Raw genomic sequence first — 15,617 nt, 5'->3', positions numbered from 1 at the left:
AAAATCACGGATACAAGGGACGGGAGTTTTGGCTTCGCGATACTTATCGGTTAAAAGCGGGAGACAGGGACGAAACTTTTTTTGTACTGCGATGTTAGGGTTTAGTTTATCTACGCCCATCTTTTATCCTAAATATTTACTATTAAGAGCATATATTTACATAATTAATTCTCACTAGACCGATTTTTTTTAACCAAAGCTAAGTCGAATAAAATAAAAAAATTAATTTCATTTATATTGTTTTTAAATTATTTTGCAGCAGGAAGTAAATTAATTAAAAATATATTAATTCAAAAATGGATTCACGGTTTTTATGTTGACAAAACTATATTCATTAGACGAAGAAGAAATTGATTTTATGGATACTTAGTTGCCTACTACAAAAGCCAGTAAACCAGAGAGATTTACAATATACTGAATAGCCTTAGCCAAGCAAAAATATATAGTTTATTTTATCGAAATCATTGGCATGTGCTCTAGAGCGAATATATTGATAAATAGCAAACAAAAACGATTCTAAATGCTGGTAAAAAATAATAAAATCAATAAAAATTAAACGGATCGACGATACCCATTTGATTAGCTCCACTGGCTGTGAGTTCAAGTTCTTATTTATTTTTATTAAATCTTCCGTTGTAACCAGACAGGTATAAGCGCAATGCGTTACAATGGGGAAAATCTGTACTAACTAAATATGTTAATCGAATATAATGAATAATTAAAAGTAAGTATTAACTACCAGACTGAAAGTCTGGAAATGCAATTTTTTATGCTTTATGCTTCATTTAATCTTAAGACTTTCGGTAAATGCAAAGAACCCACCACCGGGGCTTTGCCCATGGCCAGTCGAATACGTCCCTCCTCCCTCGAGTAATTGCGTTGCACGCTGCAGATGCTGCATCAACAGCAGCCGCGCCTCACAGAGAACTTGCACCCGCTAGAGACGTCGCGAAGTCACTGAGCTGCCAAAAAGGTTGGATACTGAGCAGTTTCCTGTAAAAGTATCTTCCAATATCTTTCTCCTCGATTCAGGTTCAGATTTACCATTATTAATTGAAGACGTTATTGTTGTGACAATATTTTGTTGATAAAAAAATAAGTTGCTTTAAAAACTGATGTACACAACTCAACGTTTTTATTTGATAATAATTTTCAATGGATATGAACATTGTGAAAATAAACAATAACATCATCAACCGTATGAATTATAGCGTTACAGCCACAGTTATTGTGCGTCGAACATTTCCAATGTTGTTTACAGCCATATTGCTTGTGTTTACAATATGTGTAGTTGTCTAATTTAAGCAGAGTTTTTCCTCTTCGCGAAGTAATATATTCAGCTAAAAATAAAATTAAAAATACAATTAAAAAAATGTAATGGCCATTTTAATAGTTGCGACTAGCTTCGGTACCTCACGACAGTGAGGTACCGACAGCTAACTTTAATAGTTGTGATGTGTAAATAAATGATAAGATACTTTTACATATTCTTTATTGACAAAATTTGTATTTAAGTCAATTTTAGGCAGAATTTTTCAGCAGTATGTTATGTATTAAACTTTAACGTAATAGAACATTAATAAATAATTAGATATAATCAAAAGGTTTTTATTATGCTTTATTATAAATTATATAATAAACAACAGTAGATTCAAACAAACTATATAAGTGAAGACTTGACATTTCGGTTTGAATATGTTACAGTTAAAGTGTTAAATTATGATTAAGTATACAATGACTAGACAAAGCATGCACTGACTATGAGTTTTAATTATAGATTACAGCGCTACATTTTATGTATTAATTGTAGAGCCAATAAAAAACAATGAACACCCTCTGCAACGAATCTAATGAAAAAAAAAAGATTATATAAATTTACAAATGCAACAGGATTTAACTTATATAAATTGTTTAAAATACCTAATAAATAAACACAAGTGCGAACATACAATAACAAGTTACATTGTTCATAAATTATTTTGTGTGTACTGTAACTCAAGTGATTTTAAAGTGCATACTTTGCCTGGTTAATTTATACATTTTCTAAATGCCCACTTGACCTGTAACATATACACAAATATAATATACTTGCTGACTTTTTTTACTTAACTATTAGTAGTATTGTTTGGTTTGTTTTTAAAATTTTATGTGATTGTGAACATCGTATAAATAAACAATAACATTATCAATCGTGTGAACTGTGGCATGACAGCCACGATTATTATGCGTCGAACATTTCCAATGTTGTTTATCTTTACATATTCTTTTTAGACAATACTTGTACTTGGAAATTTTAAGCATAGTTGTACCTTTTAGTGATGTAACGAATTCGGCTAAAAACATTATATTATGTAAATAAATAAATTTTAACATATGTATTTAAAAGAAATGGATTATTAAAAAGCAGGAAAATTAATCTATGTATGTTTATTATTTTAGATGGGGGTTAAACAACCGACAATTCGCGATGAGCGTACTATTTAGAAAATATTATTATTATATACTATTTAAACATCAATTACCTTCAAAACATGTAGGTTCAACAACATCCAGATACAATATGTGAAATAGTAAGTCGTAACTTTAAACATTCATGATAGATGTAAGAGTAAAACTATTTTAAAATTATGTAAACTGTTCTGTATGATTTATTTAACTAGATCATAGTTTCCCAATTTTTTTAGTCATATTTAAAAAAAATTTGGCACTCTCTTGTGTTTATATCTATTCCAACTATATAATCATCAAAGGCATTTCGATTATTTTCTTTATTTTAAATCCTTCATTACCACAATATTTTATTTTTTCTCCTTGGGGTAATCTACCCTGGTTTTCCGCTCTAAGCTCTTTGTGAAAATATGCCTTCTTTAGTAAATAAAAAATATAACCTAATTAATAATAAATTGTAAATGTATTTCTATAATCCTTAAATTCCGATAAAAGCATCATAAAGCTTTGTGTTGAATTTTTGAATTTTCAAAATAAAATGTGGGAATTAAAAGAAGGAACTGAAATCTATATATACATATATATATATATATATATATATATATATATATATATTAAAAGTTTACTTAATAAAACTACTTTAAATTAATTTACTGCTTTTAAAATATTACACTATTGTATTAGCTTATAAAGTTCAGAAAAAAGACTAAGTATGCTTTTGAATTTAAGCTACATATATAATTTATGCCTGCAGTAATTAATTTTTTAAGCCATTAAAAATGGATTTAAATCCTAATTGTAAATTTGATTGTTAACATCTATAAATGTATATAGATATGTCTCAAAACATTGACCATAAATCAGTCATTATCACGTTTTTTACCAATTGAAAAAAAATGGAAAAGTTATGATTATTTTTGTTTAAGACGCAGTCATCGTTTTGATCTAGATTTTCTGTACAAATCTAATTAGATTTGCTGTACTAATCTCTTAAACATTATGTTACATTTCAACGCGTTAGGAAACTATGAACTAGATAAACTTTATATCCACATTCGAAAACTTCGGAATATAAGATCTCACATTCCACCATAATATCGCCATTTGATAAATTAAAGTAAAATATATTTATGAACCAATTATTACCCATAAATGTATATATTAATTTGGTTACTAGCATTTTTTTACCAATATCAATTGATTTATTTAAATTACACCAATGCGTCACGATGATCAAAAACAATACATATTATTATACCAATACACAAATAATATAATATAAATAAAGAAAAAAATCGTATTTAATAAAATAACAAATTAACGTGCAATGCCCGACCATTTAATGGCAAAGCCCCGGCGAAATATGAAAGTGATCGACAAGAAAAAGGCGTCGCGTTTGAAGACGTCACTTCAGACTATTTTTAGTATGTATTTATATTTGACGATAACTCGCTAAAATTTCCATTGATAAGTCACATTTTTTCTTTCTTGCAAGAAAACTCTTATATGGATCAGAGAATTTCGAAATAGGTAATTTCGAAAATAGTCATCACATAATAATAAAAAAAAGAAAATCAAGAACATTATTTGAGACTTGGGTGTTGCATCAATTGGACGGGAAAAAAAGTTACCCGAAATATTTTTCCTGATAAAAATGTATTCGGGTATGATTTCAATAAAATAGTATATTTATACTAGTGAAAATATAATTTAACACTTAAAAATACACATTCACTGTGTTTAAAAAATACAAATGTCGATATTTAATTATTTTAAATGACAAAAAAAAATAAAAGCATACATTTGAAAAATGTAATTTATAATAATTTGATCTTTTCTCAAAATAGAGATAGAGTTGAGCAGAGAGATTTATAAACATCTTTATAAAAAAATATTTTTGTCTTTAAAAAATAAAACAGGAAAAACAGCGCATTTTATCATAAAAAAAATCTGCTTCGGTCCATACAGGTTAACATGGAAAAGGGTTTTTATATTTGTACAATTATTTTGTCATAACACTAAATCGTAAGAAATTATAACATCATGAATATGTCTGTATTGTTCAGTTTTTAAACTTTATTTTTTTCAGTGGTTGTGAACATCATTTATATGGACAATAACATTTCCAGCTGTGTGCACTATCGCTTTACAGACACTGTTATTATGCGTCGAACATTTCCAATGTTGTTTATATTTGCATATTCTCTGTCGACAATACCTGTACTTGCCGACCTTGAGCAGAGTTGTCCCTCTTTGTGAGATAATGAACTGAACTAAAAACATCAATTCATATAAATAAAAGAGTGACAATTAGTGAGTGAGTGGGATCTATTTAAAATCTCGAAAACTTAATAGTTTAGATGACGATAAAAAAATTTCATGCGCAAAACGCGGGTAATATTTATTAATAATTTTAATTTATGACCGCATGACCTAACAGGTTACCCCAATGCGTCATGGCAGTCTACATACATAGTATTAAATTTATAAAAATAAATAAATAATAATATGTGGCCAAGCTGTCGCTTAATGCAAATGCGTATAAATAAAATAGATGGTACGAGGCATGAAAGAATCAGTGAGAATTTGGTTCATTGTCTGTATAGCCTCGAATAATAGACGCGATCGTAACTTATGTAAAAAAAATGAGCATCGACGCATTGTCACTGTTTTATGGTATTGATGATACAGCGCCCAAGAAAAAAAAACTTTGATATAAATATGGGTACTTTTCGTACTCATTTTTGTAGATATGCCTGACGAATATCTTTTAAATATTTTTTTACATATATTAGACAAGCAAAGGGTGCCAAAACTATAGATGTATTACAAACATTTTACCCATTTTTTTAACGAAGACGTTTCGTGCTAAAACGTTCATTTGAAAACTATAGTAAAATTCGTGGCATTTATCTATGCTAAAAGGTAGCAAAATATTAGACATAAAATAGGTAATAAAAGAACACAATGGGCAACCCTGGAGCAATGCTGGAAACACCGAGGCAGAGCGGCAGAAAAATGAAAAAGGATAAAATAACATAATGAGCGACCCTGGAGCTACGCGGGCAACACCGAGGCGGAGCGGCAAAAGTAAAATTATTCTAACACTGTGAAGTTAATCGTATGCAATTGAAAATCCGTCACCACACTATAGAGCAACAAGTTAGTAAACAGTGCTGTTGGTCAATGAGACCTTTCGGACAGTGATTACAAACATCTTAGCAAACGTTAATGAGAACATTACCATAACGATGAAGATTTGAGTACAAAGTTAAAAATATATTTGATAGTATCAATGAGCTTGATATGATATACTTTTAGAAGGAAATCAGAGATGAAGTCAAGACCCGTTTAAATATCTGACTTAAGCTTTCCAAAATCGAATAAAACAAGCGTTGTACGTTTGGTACTACAATATATGCTAACCTTTCTATCTTTTCACTCCATAGTTAACAATTGAAGCAATATAAACACACTAGGGTATTTTATAGCTTACAAAATATTTTTTTCAGTGGTTGTGAATATTATTTAAATATACAATAACATCTTGCACTGTATGTACTCTCGCTGTACATCCATGTTTATTGTGTGTCGAACATTTCCATTGTTGTTTTTGTTGATATTTCGTGTGTTTATAATAAGTGTAGTCTCTTATTTTAAGCAGAAATTTTCCTTTCCGTGAAGCAATATATTCGACTAAAAATTAATTAAAACAATAAAAAAATTAATTAAAACAAAAACGAGGTTTAAAAAATATATTATAAAACATTCTTAAATAATATAAAAATAACGTAAAAAGAAAATACTTATTGTTATAATTCACAAACAGCAGCAAATTTATAGTTTTATATTGATTAAATGTCATTGTATTTATTACATATAAAAAAAACTAAATAAAAAAAAACATTATTTTTACAATAAAATTCAATGGTTATGAGAGCTTCGCAAATATACGATAGAATCTTCAACGGTGTGCGCTATTGCTCTACATCCACGTTTCTTGTACGTCGAACAACACCAGTGTTGTTTATGGCCATATTTTCTTTGTTTACAATAAGTGTAGTTGGCAATTTTAAGCAAAGTATATCCAGTTCTTGATGAAGTGATAAATTCGGCTGCAAAAATAAAATTAAATAAATAAATACAAATACTTTATTAAATATATATATTTTTTTTATATGTCTAATATGAATTTTTTAAAAACCATTTTGAGCATGACATATATGCCTTTGGACTTCTAAAGGTTAATGAATTATTCAAACGAATTGTTTTATTAGCTTTTTATTTTATTATAATATAAAGAGATGTTTATATAATAAATTAAATATTTTAAATATATTTTATTTATATAGTTTTCTCAGTAATTTAATTTATAATATCAGCTTAACGCTCGTGGACTCGTATATGAGTCTTGAAAGAACATTGTTTAGTGGCCGTGGACTTAGCCGCATGAGTCCTGCGTCATGCATTTTCTTTTATTAGAAAAATAATAGGATACCATCAAGTTTGCTGCTAGATGATATTGAGAGATGGTAGTATACTATTTCTACATAATATTGAATAAATAATATTTTATTTCAAACTTTTGTAGAAAACATAATATTAACCTATTGTGTTGCAATGCAATGAGTCTTCACTTTTTTGGGGCACGTGAATTTTTTTTATGAAATGAATTATTTATTTCATCTATGTTACACTCCTTGAACATTTAACCCTAAAATTTATTTTAAATAAATTTCAGGCTAGGTAAACATAAAATAGCATATTCCGTAAGCAAATTGGGTAAAATATATCTGAATGGAGATAAAAATGTACAAATAGTAAAAGTAGTTGTGTGTTGTGAAAAACTAATTTAAAAATGATTAACTAACGTACTGTGAATATTTTAGTTACTTACGTGAAAAATTTCTAAAAATCAATGATTTGCTAAATATATGTACTAACCTAAAAATAATAGTGTACTAATAAATGTACATATATTATTTTGGTCATGTCAAAGCAATCAGAAGTTTGGACATATTTTTTTATTTTTTGCCGTATGTGAAAAATTTGGTAAAACTTTTGGATGTAAAGAATCAATCTGGGATAATAAATCATTCGAACCGAGTTTTTTTTAAGATTTAACTACTCGATACTCGAGTAGTTGGTGATGTCGAATAATTAGTCTTCAATCCGAAGACTTTGATGTAGTTAAACTTAACTAGTACGTATTATGATGTAACATACATTCGCAAAACATCTTATTTTAAAACAAAAATACTATATTACATACTGGTAATTCAGCCTTATTCAGCAACATTGGAATTTTCGGGATTTTCCGGGGGAGAAATTCATCCATAAATTCGGCGAAGGAAGAAATAACTTTAAAAAATATTTTTATAAAAAAATATACAATACATAAGTAATCTTCAGTGGTTATGAAAGCTTTGCAAATAAACGATAGATTCATCAACGGTATGAACTATCGCCCTACATCCATGTATCTTGTGCGTCGAACAACACCAATGTTGTTTATAGCCATATTTTCTTTGTTTACAATAAGTGTAGTTATCAAGTTTAAGTAGAGTTCTCCCCTTTTGCGAAATAATGTATTCAGCTAAAAAAATAAAAAAATGATTTTATTATTATTAAATAATAAAAATATAAATTTATTTGCTTAAAAATAAGCTTCTTAGAATCTTGAAGTACTTCGTATTCTAAAAAAAGTTTCAGATGTAATTCCCCAAATATCGCCAACGTGCATCGGAGCTTTGTTGTTCAAGCGTATTATAAGAACTTTTCGCTTGAAATGAATTTGTACCGGATTGAAAACCAATTTTGCTATGGATTGGCAATTGAATTCGCAATGTAAAAACCTAAGATCATTCGAATGCCAAAAATTCAGCAATCATCAAGGCATTCCACAAATAAGCGTGTCATAGCATTGTGACTTTAAAAAGGATTCTGCGTGGCGATTTCAAACTGCATCGTTACAAAATGATTAAGCGAAAGAGATAATAACCAACCGCAGAACTCTAAATGTGGATTTTTTAAATCATAGGTTTCCAATGCAACTATTTTTACAAGTTAAGAAAATGTATAAAATCATACACTGTATTAAAAAAAATAAACATCATCATACACGGTGCATACAGAAAACCGTTTTCATTCTTTCTGAGACGCACCGGAGACTGAAGTTGGATTTTATTTTTAAAAACTAAAATAACTGTTTTTTGTGTACTTTTAGAAATACATGCACTTTTTAGATAACTCCGTTAGAAATGTGGAAGATTATGCTCTACTGTGTGTATTTATTAAGTGATATTCTGATATTTTAAAAATATTATTTACATATAAAGTGCACGTGGACGGTTCTTCTTAATCCACATCCTTTTTTGTTGCACGTTCACTCAATTAATATTTTCTATGATATTATAGTTTTAAACGTATAAAAAGGTGATAAAAATTATAGAGCAATAAATATTATCTCCATTCAGAGACATGATAGCAACATAAAATATGATTATTTAAGTAATTATGATGATAAGTCCAAAGAATGCCGTAAAAAGCGTAGATATTTCATTTGGCCAAATTGAGCAAAATCATATCAGTCAATATTTTTAATCACACATTGCACGTCAACGGTTCTTTAAGAAGAACCGTTGACGTCAAGTGAACATAATAAATACAAAAAATATGTGGATTAAGATCCACATATTTTTTGTATTTATTATGTTCACTTGACTTGATTACTCGAAATCTCACCCTTAAAGACCTCCGAGCCCCCTAGAAATCCTTGTGGTTATTATGGACAGATTACCTTCAAATAAATATTTAAAAGTAATCTGTAATAAATATATACGCATATATAATGGACAACATATTAAAATTTAATTAAAAAAAAAAACACAATTAAAAAATAATTTTAATAACTGTAAAAGATTTAATTTAACTATGTTTATCAATGTATAAGTAATCAATTATTTTAAATATTGTACGTAGCAAATAAAATTTTATAAAAAAAATTACCATTGAAGTAGAAATATTATATAAATCAATTCATTTTTTAATATTCTTCAGTGACTGTGATTATCTAATAAATAAACGATTATATTATCAACGGTGTGCACTTTAGCTTTACATCCACGACAGCTATGGGTCGAACAACTCCAGTGTTGTTTTTGGCCATGTTTTCTTTGTTTGCAATAGGTGTACCTGTCAATTTTTAGCAACGTTTTCCCTCTTTGTGAAGTAATTAATTCAGCTAAAAAAATAGAACCGTATCAAATAAAATACATATTATAGATCCACATAGAAGTATTACAATAAATCATTTTTTCATGTAAGAATAACCTTCGCTGTTGGAACTTGCACATTTCTGAGTGCGTGTAAGTGCGCGCACCCACCGTTTTCGAAGCACCTGCCGCTTATTGGTTATAATTGCCAGTCGATCTATTCATTAAAATTATTTAAAAAGAAATACAATTATGTTTCATTACAAATTACAATTTTAATAAAAAATATTTATATTATACTCAATATTTTAATATGCGTATTTTAAAGTTTAATTTAATGTAACAATATATTGTATTATTTATTTTAAAAATATTGTACGTAATAAATATTTGTTAAAGATGCTTCAACTCATATGTCGACAATTAAAAATATATTTATATATCAATGACGTGCCGTCCATAGATGCGGTAGATTCAAAACGCCACCAGCATGAACGGTTGATGGCGAGCGACTCAGCCGATCACGTGATCGTATTTATAGTCGATCAACCGTGCATGCTGGTGGCGTTTTAAATCGACCGCTTATGACCGCTTTGACGCCACGCCACTGCTATATATATATTCGCTTTTTACAAAGTAGATTTAAGCAGCTCGCAAGTAAATCCCAAAAGTCCCTATCTATTTGAATGTAGAAATGAAATCAATATTTTTTCAAAGCAGAATATTGAAATAAAAATAAACATGAAAGCAATGCATTGATCGATATTTTTAAATATAATAAATCGGTAAGACAGTGAAATTGTAGGGATTGATTTAAGTTGGCTACCCTGGAGCAAGGTGGTTCTCTGGCAACACTTGGTTTAGCGACGCGGTGGGAAAAAGATAATTTTATTCATGTAACATTTCACTGTTAATAAATCTTCTGTAGCAGCTCATTGTCAATTCTAAAAATATTTTTAAAATGTGTGTAGGGCTTATTCGGCGTTTCACGCAAAACTGATTTTTGTATTAGGATAAATAACTGCTTCGCATAAGAAAAATGATCAAGTACGATGGCTTAAATAGAAGACCAGTGGAATATTTTTGTTAAATGCTGCATTTCTGAGATTTTTTAATATAGAATATACTTTATTAATACATCTATATAAAACAACAAAAAAACTTTAACTAAAAACCATTGAACCTTACTAAACGACATTAATTGCCGAATATCACCGCACCACTGAATTGCACATTTTAGAGTATTGTTTTTGTCGCCAAATGTGATCTGTACTAGATAAAAACAACTATTCCAATACTGCTCTGAATCATCTGGATCAATGACTGGAAGGACGTTGGACTTTCCCCTATTTCTTAAGTGTATATTAGCTACAACACTACCGAATATAATCACTTCCATCAGAAACTTGCACTAGAATTTCAGGATCACTTCGCTTCTGACTTGGTTTAACAGAACACGCACTAAGCGGAGCTACGCCGAATCGACCAAAAAATCAAAGAAAATAGCCGCTTTTATTTTGTCTCTCTACACGAGTTCAACCAGATATTAAATACACAAATTTTAGGGTCATTATTCAAACTGCTTAAGCTATTTAAAAATAGTTTATATAAAGTCTTTGTTCCGTACAATAGGTTAAATATATTATAATGCTATATCATTCATTTAGAATCATTCTTCAGTGGCTGTGGACATTGTTTATATAAACGATAATATCATCAATCGTATGCACCTTGGCTTTACATCCGCAAAAACTATGCGTTGAACAACGCCAGTGTTGTTTGTAGCCATATTTTCTACGTTTACAATAAGTGTTGTTGGCAATTTTTAGCAAAGTATTCCCGGTTTTTGATGAAGTGATGTACTCGGCTTAAAAGATAATACAAAAAAATTAAATACATGATTTCATACAAACTAAATTACTATTCAAAAATAAATAAATTTCACAAGATAATTGAAAATAATTTTTATTTTTTATAAAGTTCTGGAGACGTCCCTTTTATATCCGTATTTTACATTTTAGTTTAATTTCAATCAATGGCACTCATCATTGCACAAATAAACATTGTTATATTCAATGAAAAATATATTACAAGTTAAAAAAGATTTACTAATTGCTTTTTAGTAAGTTTTTGATGCGTGTGAATATTATGCAGATACACGATAACATTATCAATTGTGTGCACTTTGGCTTTACATCCACAAAAACTGTGCGTCGAACAGCGCCAGTGTTGTTTACGGTTACTTATTTGTTTCTTACAAAATGTGTAATTGCCGATTTTAAGCAAAGTAAACCCAGTTCTTGAAGAAGTGATGAATTCGGCTGCAAAAATAAAATTAATTTATTTATTATTATAAAATACAACTTAAATACATTATGGTTATTTAATATATTAGATGAATAAAAATCAGTTTAATCATAAATTACATTTATTATTTATTGTAGTGTACAAAATTTTACAAAAAAAAAATATAAATTATGATTTTCAGTGGTTGTGATAATTGTTTGAAAAAACGACAACATCTTCAGCCGTGTGAACTACTGCTTTACATCTAAGTTTGTGGTTCATACAACGCCAGTGCTGCTTCCAGCTGGTTTTTCGGTTTTTATAAAATGTATAGTTATCAATTTTAAGCACTGTACCTCCGGAAACTCGTGAAGTTACGAACTCCGCTAAAATATATTAAATACATTAATTATATAAAATAAATTTAACTACAATTTAATTATTGGAGGTCATTAGTGAAATGCAAATGATAAAGACTCATACCTGATTTTGTGTTGTATATCAGCAAAAAACCATATATGAATAAGTGACACTAATTGGCCACTATCCCAATAAGTGATAAATTAATTATAAATTTAATTTTTAAATTCTGCATTAACTTCTTCTAATATGTCTTGAAATATTTATAAAAACTAATATTTGCATTTCTCAAAAAACAGCGTAAGGAACGAAAGACAATGCTCCTCTATTCCTAACCGAAACCAATTAAGGCGAAAACGTGATCTATTGTGAACGGCATAAATAACAAAAAATATAGGCGCCTTTAACCACTTAACAGTTGGTTTTTGTTAAGAAAGAGTGTCCATAAATTGTCAGGTTTTTTTTTTTTTTTTTTAAATTTTAAGAAAAATAATTACCGAGTAATATATTTTAAAAATCTCAATTTTTCAAAAAGTTACAATTTATTTAATATTTATTTTTGTATGATATATTTTAAAACATTCAATACACAACCCTACATCACAATCCGGGCAATAATATCTGCTCTCTTTTCGAATTCTTTTGCCATTTTCATTTTTATGTGAGCAGCACACTTTGCACTGTCTAGTAGGCCGATCTTTATTTGCTGTAGGTGGTATAGCTTCAATAAAATGTCTACCAATTAAACGTAATGGTGACGGCGTTGTTGATGGACGACGTAAACCGTAAACTAAAAAAGCCAGTAAAATTAAGTTTTTTAACTATATCAGGTTGTGAAAAAGTAAAGTTTTATTATTGCTAAATTTATAAACTCTTCAAACTCTTAAAAACAAGCGTTAGACACGAACTCCAAAATATTGTCTTCGAACGAGCAGGAGGTGAAACTAATATTTGGTATTTTTATAAGAAATTAATTTGCAGCGCATCATTTTTAAGATATTTTGTCATCATAAGCAAACTGTAGTAGTTGTGAATATGTAATAAATTAGTGATTTTTCAACAAAAAAAAGTCCTGACGTCTTGACTTTAACGGGAATCAAAAGAGGACACGATCGTGATTCTCAAAAACATTTCAGAATGCAAAACTAGTTTATTGTGTCTGCGAGAACTTAGCGAATCGTATTCCATTGCTCCTAAAATAAAGTCTTAGGTATCTCAAGAACTTTTTCAATTAAGATGTAGTATTTTGTTATATGGAGATTGCAAATTATAGATCCCGATTAAAAAATGCTGCGAACTAAAATGTCGTAAGTGAACTAAAGTCGGTGAAAAGGCGTTTCTAATAACAAAGCCGAGCATCTTGGAAGATTTTTCGCAGACGAGAGAGAGAAGCTCCATTTGCTCTTAAAAGTGATTTTGAGATCTTTAGTGGAATTTATCTAGCCAAAACGTTCCAAGAACGAGATCGTAATAATAATATGTTGGCAGACTCTGTAAAATAAAGAAGTATGCAACAGATCGAATGCATTTATACAACACTCGAAGTACACTTGAATTTGTAACTGCCGTATTTATGCTATTAATAAATAACTCGAAGAGCAGAGAGCCTATATTGGATCTTTGAGCAGCAAAGGGGTACGAATATAGATTATGGCCCAAATCATTTAATATATATGCGCGTTAATCTCCTCCCTTTTTCCTAAATGTATATAACCTAGAACGCTGCAATAAAAATTACTTCCATTTAAACTTTCACTTGGATCACCTTGCTTTCAACTTTGATTTAAGGCTTTATTTAAATCAAAATATAAGTGTACCATACGGCTTAACAAATGCACATTCCTCGATACATTCAATTGCAAAAACGTAAGTAAAAAAACGCATTTAATTCGACCCCATACGATTAATATTGTTTCTAGATTCGTAAAACCCAAATAATAACCCATGTTAAACCTCCCCTTTTCCTTAATATATATAAACTAGAACGCTATAATAAAAAATACTTTCATTTAAATATTGCTTCCATCTTGGAATTAAGTATTCGTTAAATCAAAAGAGAAGTGTATTGTCAATATAGTAATATACGGCCTAACAAATGCGCATTCCTCGACGAATTTCATTACAAAAACGTAAATATAAAAAAGACTCAAATTCGAGCATATAATTTCTATTGTTTTTAGATTTATAGAAGCAAAATTATTTAAAAAGTAGGCACGTTTATCTCCTCCCTTTTTTCTAAATGCATAAAGCTCAGAATGCTGCCATAAAAATTTATAACGACTTGGAATTCATGCATTAGTTAAATCGTAACACTAGTGTATTGTCAATATAATATTATTTAGCTTAGCAAATGCTCATTCCTCGACAGATTTAATCACAAAAATATAAATAAAAAACCGCCTCAAATTCAATTAGATACGATTTCTCAAAACCAAAAAAATGAACCGAAGTCAAACGCTATGTTTGTTTAATAAAAACAATGATTAAATATCCGCTCCTTTTATTTTAAGATTTGTTATGGGATTGTTTATAAAATACGTGTCCCGACAAAACAGCGCGAAACAAAATAGCGCCGACAAAACTGCTCAGCGCATATGTAAAAAAATAAAAACAGGAATATACAACATAAAAAATATTTATGAAAAATTCTATAGAACACATTAACGATAAAATAAATATTGTTACCACGTAAGTTTTTTTTAAAGTTCATTTTCACTGATCCTTCGATATTGTTTTTAATATAGGCAATGTAATTATATTTAATTTGTCGATTCACGTTATTAAATTTCACGAAAATAAACTTTATCAAACGCAAAAAATATAAGTTATGAACATAGCACAATCGAACACCTCACATTTTAATCAAATAAATACATAATTTGATATATTTGGAATATTTTGAAGAATTCTATTTGGATCGAACCTAATAAATTTTAGTTTTGTGAATAATTAATTAGTTGATTTAAAATATAACGACTCAAATCAGCTGTGATTAATATGCATTAGGATAGAAAAAATTATTGGAAATATAAAAATAAATAAAAAACAGGAATAATATACAGCAAAGTTTATTAAAAAATGATATAATTATGGATAATAAGAAATGTAGCAATCAGATAGATTACAAAATCAATAAAACTACTGATATATTAAAAACTACGAAAATCATATGAAATAACATGATGCTTTCGTTGTCGCTGGATCATATCTTGTGAAATATTGCTGGCTAGTTCCAAAGAAGGGTTTCCAAAGACAAGGTCGTCGATGAATTTCAGTTGTTACTTTGATGGCTTTGGTTCATGATTATGT

At 28.9% G+C, this 15,617-nt stretch overlaps 1 protein-coding gene across 43 annotated transcripts in view; it reads left to right on the top strand.

The window, feature by feature from the left end:
- Positions 1–15,617, top strand: part of LOC148234762 (uncharacterized) — a 564,675-nt gene that overhangs the window by 257,582 nt on the left and 291,476 nt on the right. The window lies entirely within an intron of this gene.

This window comes from Plectrocnemia conspersa, unplaced genomic scaffold, assembly GCF_051122295.1.
Source record: "Plectrocnemia conspersa isolate PC_06_02 unplaced genomic scaffold, ASM5112229v1 ptg000005l, whole genome shotgun sequence".
NCBI lineage: Eukaryota > Metazoa > Arthropoda > Insecta > Trichoptera > Polycentropodidae > Plectrocnemia > Plectrocnemia conspersa.
The sequence above is the reverse complement of the archived record's forward strand: the minus strand, read 5'-3'. Positions and strand labels throughout refer to the sequence as shown.